The following is a 6,805-nucleotide window of genomic DNA, read 5'->3' on the forward strand; positions in this document are numbered from 1 at the left end:
CGTTACCAGCAAAACTAAGTAGTTTGAGCGATGGCAACGAGTAATCAGTCGGCTATAATTAGTGGCTTGAGATTCAGTCAAAAATAGAAAAAATATAATAAAGAAAAAAGAAACATATGGAATGTATGAAAAACTAGAAAAAAAACAAAACTTCAATCCGAAAAGAAGAAGTACTAAGAGTGAAATACTAAGAGAGCAGAAAAACTAGAATGAATTCATAATAATTTAAAAACTCAAAAGAAAAAGAGATGATTCATGTAATTATTAATCTACAATTCACTGTACATATGTAATCCATTTAGTAACATAATGTAATTCATTTGTAGCATATATGCAATTCCTTTTGTAAGCAAAGAGAGAATTTGAAAAACAATACAATACAGTACACGTGACACAAAAAATAAAACTTAAACTCAGAGAGAGAAAATTAATCTGGGAGTATAGCCCTACTAATAATAAATTCAGAGGAACTGAGGAAGACAGTATATGTACATCAAATTAAAATATTTTAGGTATGATATCTTCAGTCTTTATCCAGCTTTCAATTTTTAATTTAAGTGCTTTTGTAGGTTTTCTTGCAATGAAATGTTCTGGCATAAAATTAATAAGCTTTTTTGTTGTATAGTTGAATTGTCTTCTGTATATAGTTAGATCTGTTCGAGGAACAAAGCATCTATTTACTGATCTAAAACTATAATTAAGTTAGTTGAATGAGGTGTAAAAATATGATATATGAATGATATATTTAACAAGATTTCTGATATTCAGTTGCCTAACTGACAGAACTCCGAACTCCATAAAAAGTTGCTGGCTAGGGTACCTTCTATGCACTCCTAGTGCTGCCTTGAGGATACTCTTTTGAATAATATTTAGTTTATTGAAATGAGCATTAAAAGCACCACCCCCCCAGACCCTAATTCCATACTGAAAAACTGATTGGGCGTATGCAAGATAGACCATTTTACTTAAAGATTTCTCTTTTAGTAAGCTCAATTTATAGAATTTATGAATCATGAATTTCATCCTGCTACACATCTTATCTATATGCTTATTCCATCTTAGATTTGGGTCCAAAGTGACACCTAAATACTTTGTTTCAGTTACCCTCTCTAACACAGGACATGAACAACTCATATCATCATTGTTGAAATATTAATGAAATATTTATTTTTCCGTCCTAATAAATTATATTAGATTAAACGGAGCTCGACAAACATATATATTATGCACATCATGTGTATGATAAGTTATGTTCAATCTAATAGAATCTATAAGTACGAATGAAATAAATATTTTGTTAATATCTTTGGTGTAAACGCAGCTTTACGGTTTTGATTTCAATTCAAACAGAAACTCAATCTGAAAAAAACAATTATAAACAAGGTACACAACAGTTACACTACATCTTACACGATAATACAAGACAAAGTTATGAGACTTTGGTGAAAAGTATGATGAAATTTTTCGACACTTGACAAAATAATTTATGCAAAGTCTCCTTTTGTTTGTTGGGGTCAAGGCTAGAACGGTAGAGGTCAGAAAAGTTTGTAGTTGTATAAATTGACAGTATGTAATGTGTAAGTTAGATAAGTAGATAGATAGATAATTGCCTTTATTTAACACATTCTAAAATATCACAGATGTTGTGGGCAAAGATGAGGCAATATAAGTAGAGGAGTAGTTGATCCGAGGCTCTTTTTCTACAGTAGAGAGAGAGAGCGCGAGTAAGTGAGAGATTGATTGATTGAGTACTTTATTTATACTGGCTTATACACTTATATACAAACAATACAGCAAAATTATAGATGAATTTACATAATATAGCCTAAGAAAATGATTATTTGGACCATTTTTTTTATTTTTAGTTCACAACACATGAATTTACAACTTAATAGATCTATTACATAAATATAAATACGGTACTATAATGCATATATCATACTATAATACATGAATATATCATTATTTCATTGAAACTTACTAATAAAATACATTATTTGGATCATTATTTTTATTTTTAGTCTACATCACACCACTTCAAAACTGATTGCTGGAAAAAGGGAACATAACATGTGTCTCTATTATTATTTTTATTGGACTTTCTTAATTTTAATAAACAACATCCCTTTTGCTAAATTATTAGTAATATTGCAACATATGTAGAATAATATTTACATTAAGCTTTGCTTTTCATATAATTATGTAACAGAAAATTTAAATCTTCAAAAGTCATTTCCCAAAAATGAGCTTTTGCCTTATGTGCCCTTTGTCCGGCAAGGTCCTCAATTGATGATAAGAAGAATTAAAAATATTCATTGTGACATCCGACAAGAAAATATTATAATGTAGGTATTGTTCATACACTGTGTATTTTCTACTTCATTGCAATTTAATACAAAAACGGGGTGAATAAATAAATGAATATAATATAATATAACAGAATGGAATGACTGCCTTAATTTTTCCTAGAAAGCGAAGTTAGGGCGCAGTCGGCCCTCTTTTACACTCAACTCTCTATTATACATAATTATAACAATACAAAAAAATACAAATAATATGATTGAAAACAACAATATCTACTTATTTAAAATAATAACAAATTTTTAATTAATTACAGGAATAAGTTGTAAGTGATAAATAAATGATAATTAATGATAAGAAGAATTAAAAATATTCATTGTGACATCTGACAAGAGAATATTATAATGTAGGTATTGTTCATACACTGTGCATTTTCTACTTCATTGCAATTTAATACAAAAACGGGGTGAATAAATAAAGGAATAGAATATAATATAACAGAATGGAATGACTGCCTTAATTTTTCCTAGAAAGCGAAGTTAGGGCGCAGTCGGCCCTCTTTTGCACTCAACTCTCTATTATACATAATTATAACAATACAAAAAAAATAATATGATTGAAAACAAACAATATCTACTGATTTAAAACAATAAAAAAAATTTAATTAATTGATCAAATTATATAAAGTGTTAATAAGTGTTTTTTTTTTTTAATGTGACATGAAAGTATATTGCAGACTAGAAGGTAACCCGTGCTCTGCAAGGGGCCAATTAAAAACTTGAGTAACTGAGAACTTGACGTAATGAAATCTTGAAGAATATATTGAAAATAGAGCTATAACCAACCTTGGTAAATTGAGAATCTTTATGCAAAATTTCAAGTTAATCAGTCGAGTAGTTGAGACATGATGGTGCGTCAAACATAATTTTCCTATCCCGTACGTGTATAAGCTAATTCTTTTCTTTATTACCTATATTATATTATATTATATTCTACATTGTGTATTTCATACTTCACTGCAATATTCTACAAAAAATTTACAAATTTCAAATGACCTAAGTCAAACTAATGACCTGTCATTAATTTTGAATAAATATTTCCAATAACAAGAAAACTATTTTTCAAATTCTTTGATATTTAAAATTGCAATTGGAGACACTTCAGCTAACCGAAATTTCCAAATAGTTATTTTTTCAACTAATTTACAATGGTTGCCTTATCTACTCATCCTAACCAATCTAGGAGTCGTTAAAATAATCAACTGAAGCGTTAAAATTTCAACTTTTTTTCTCATTCATTCAAAATTTTTTCTATTCTTGTAAGTTGGGTATTATTCAATAGTATTTCCAGTTAATTTTTTGATGAACCGTGAAGGCTTCTGATAGTTTTTTCAATGTTGTAGAATAGTTTTTACAATTTTTTTATAGGTTTCTCATCTTTTCAAATATTTTTAAAAATAGTTTTTGCACGTTAATCTGATACAGAGTTGTTCCCAGTAGCGTACTCCTAGATAATACAGATTTTTCACAATAATTATTCACTTTGCAAAACCGAGGTGTACCTTCAACAAGTAAGTCATACCACAGACAATAATAATCTAGAAATATTAATCTATAGTGAGGTCTACTACTTTCAAACTGTTCACCAAAAATAATATATATTCAATGATAGATTCACGTGAACAATTCATAAACATACTATAGTGAGGTCCACGTTATAATGGCAGTGTTTGATTAGCAATAGTATTGCTATCCTTGTCTATCATTCAACAAAGCGGATAGTTATCTCTTTCTCGCTTTGCTCTGTTTCAGATCGTCTTTTAACAATGTAGAATTAATAATTAATTAGCAAAATATAAACTAGAGTATATACCATGTACTATAGTGAGGTGCACGTTATAATGGCAGTGTTTGATTAGCAATGCTATTGCTATCCTTGTCTATCATTCAACAAAGCGGATAGCGCTATCTCTTTCTCGCTTTGCTCTGTTGCTAGATCGTCGTCATTCAACAATGTAGATTTAATAATTAATTAACATAATATTTCATCTTAATTAGGCAAATTCATGATGAAATATTGAAAAATATAATTTCTTTCTTGATAAAATATAATTGAATATTTTAAACGAGAATGAACCATTAATATTACATCAATACACCTGTATCAGCTACCGTCTATAGAAGGCATTGACAAGACAGTGAGGATCGGCTACATTGTTCTCCTATCTTTCTCCACTGCAACTATAACATGGACCTCACTATAGAAGATTATATACCATATATACTAGAGTATATATTATACTACCATGAGTATGTACCGTGTTCTAGAAGAGTATAATATATAGGCTATATACTACCATGATTATGTTCCATGCTTCCATCTACCAGAAGAGTATATATATATACTCAAGAGTATATATATAGACTACAATACTAATTTACAGTCAATTGTGTATGTTATGTTTTTACAAGAGAAATGCACTTGAAAACTTCTGTCAGTATTGTTTAAATGGGATGCATATGGATGTTATTCATAAGTGATGCTGTCAGTTTGAAGTGAATTTGACTACTATGGATTAGTCCACAACTGGACTGCTCTAGAACAAAGGAGTAGCATAGCTTATACAATAACAAAACTGTCTTCACTCTCTGGCAGTTTCTCGCTTTGCTCTGTTGCCAGATCATCTTTTTAATTAAGTAGAATTATTGATTAACTAACAAAATATTTCATCTCAATTATGAAAATTCATTATGAAATTATTGAAATATATAATTTTCTTGCTCAATAAAATATAATTGATTATTTTAAACGAGAACGAACCGTTAATATTAGGCCTACATCAATAAACCTGTAACAGCTACCGTCTATAGAAGGCATTGACAAGACAGAGGATCGGAAATGTTTTTCTTCTATCTTTCTTTATTGCCATAATAACGTGGACCTTGTAGGTCTTCAATATATTTACTCTATGATCATAGATTCTATGTTGTTGTAGTAGATATTCATATTGAAAGAAAATGACTTGATATTGTCAAAACCATAAATTTATTAAAACAATTGGAGATACTATAGTTTTGGCTGTTACACCATTATATTATCAATCTCTAGTACACTGAACTCAAGGCTGTGCAAAGGCTAAAAATAAACTTTTTACTGGTGATATTTTCCAAAGTTTTTCGATTTGTATATCATCAAGCTATCAAAATGAAGAAGTTTTCTCAGGAAAACATTTTTCTCCGATCATTACTTTTTGAGATATGAGTGCCTAAAGTTTAAATTTTTGGGACAGAACATGTCAAGTTCGGCAAGAGATAAATCCATGAAATTCATAGGATAGATTCTTCATGGTATTGTTGATCTAATAAAGCCAACATTTTTTGAAAATATCAATTTTTGAGAAAGTTATTCAATTTACTAAAAAAATTTTTTAGTTATTTTTGATAAATTTAATAACTTTCTAAAAAATTGATATTTTCAGAAAAATTTTGTTCTACTAGATCAACAATATCATAAAGACTCTATCTTATAAATTCCATGGATTTATCTCTTACCGAACTTGAAATGTTCTGTCCCAAAAATTTAAACTCCAGGTGCTTATATCTCAAAAAGTAATGATCGGGGAAAAAATGTTTTCCTGAGAAAACTTTTTCATTGTTATAGCTTGATAATATACAAATCGAAAAACTTTGAAAAATATCACCAGTAGAAAGTTTATTTTAAGCCTTTGCACAGCCTTAAATCTTAATCATTAAGAAGCAGAATATATTATAGGACTTATAATGCTGAAGCCCTACGATTGGTCATTAGCTGTTGACCAATGTAGGTTGAGGTCTACTGTCATTGGCTGAGACTAGACACGCCCAATAATATTATTCCTTGAGCTAAAGTATTTTTTTATTCATTTGTTGTTCTCATGACCATATATTTGGAGTACTTGGAATACAGGGTTGCCGATTCTCTGCCTTGCCACTGCCTTCTATAGAGGATACTGTAGCTGATACCGGTATATCTGATATAATATTAATGAATAATTATCATTAAACGAAATCCCAATCAAATGCTGTAAATCACCCCGAAGACTTCTGCTACTGCAAATATTGACAACAGGGTAAACAGCTAGATGGAAATTCGATGAGCGCTACTATACAATAATTATTGTCAGCCCGGGAAACAAATAATTTTTGAATAGTAGCACTCATCGAATTTCCATCTAGTTGTTTACCCTCTGTTGTCAATATTTGCAGTAGCAGAAGTCTTCGGGGTGATTTACAGCATTTAATTGGAATTTAATAATAATTATTAATTAATTAGCATTTGAACAAATGCAACTTACAATTTATTTCCATCTGTATAATAATTTGTTGTTGGTTATCCATCTTGTTTCCACTATTAAATTTTATAAAACTTTAAAGTGAAAAAGCACTCACATTCTTTGATGTGGCGACGTCAGTTTCGTGCTGGTATCGCACATTTTCAAGCCAAACAGTAACTGTCAGTTTTATAA

This window comes from Nilaparvata lugens, chromosome 13, assembly GCF_014356525.2.
Source record: "Nilaparvata lugens isolate BPH chromosome 13, ASM1435652v1, whole genome shotgun sequence".
In the NCBI taxonomy this organism is placed as follows: Eukaryota; Metazoa; Arthropoda; class Insecta; order Hemiptera; family Delphacidae; genus Nilaparvata; species Nilaparvata lugens.